Source organism: Galeopterus variegatus, unplaced genomic scaffold, assembly GCF_000696425.1.
Source record: "Galeopterus variegatus unplaced genomic scaffold, G_variegatus-3.0.2 Scaffold30469, whole genome shotgun sequence".
Lineage (NCBI taxonomy): Eukaryota > Metazoa > Chordata > Mammalia > Dermoptera > Cynocephalidae > Galeopterus > Galeopterus variegatus.
Window position 1 is genome coordinate 6,592 of NW_007756580.1, and position 494 is coordinate 7,085.

The window sequence follows — 494 nt, forward strand, 5'->3', positions numbered from 1 at the left end:
TTTCTCCACATCCTTGCCAGCATTTGTTATTCTCTGTCTTTTTGATAATAGCCAGTCTAACCGGGGTGAGACGATATCTCAATGTGGTTTTGATTTGCATTTCCCCGATGATTAGAGGGATGTTGAGCACTTTTTCATGTACCTTCTAGACATTTGTATGTCTTTCTTTGAGAAAAAAACAGACACACAGGCCAATGGAATAGAATAGAGAACCCAGAAATCAATCCACCTACTTACACAGCAGACTGATCTTTGACAAAGGTGTCAAGAACATACTTTGGGGAAAGGACTGCTTCTTCAATAAATGATGCTGGGGAAACTGGACATCCATACCTCAAAGAATGAAATTAAACCCGTACTTCTCACCATATACCAAAATCAACTCAAAACAGATAGAAGACTTAAATATAAGACCTGAAACTATAAAACCCCCAGAAGGAAACATAGGGGATACATTTCAGGATGTACAACTGGGCAAAGCCTTTATGAATAAG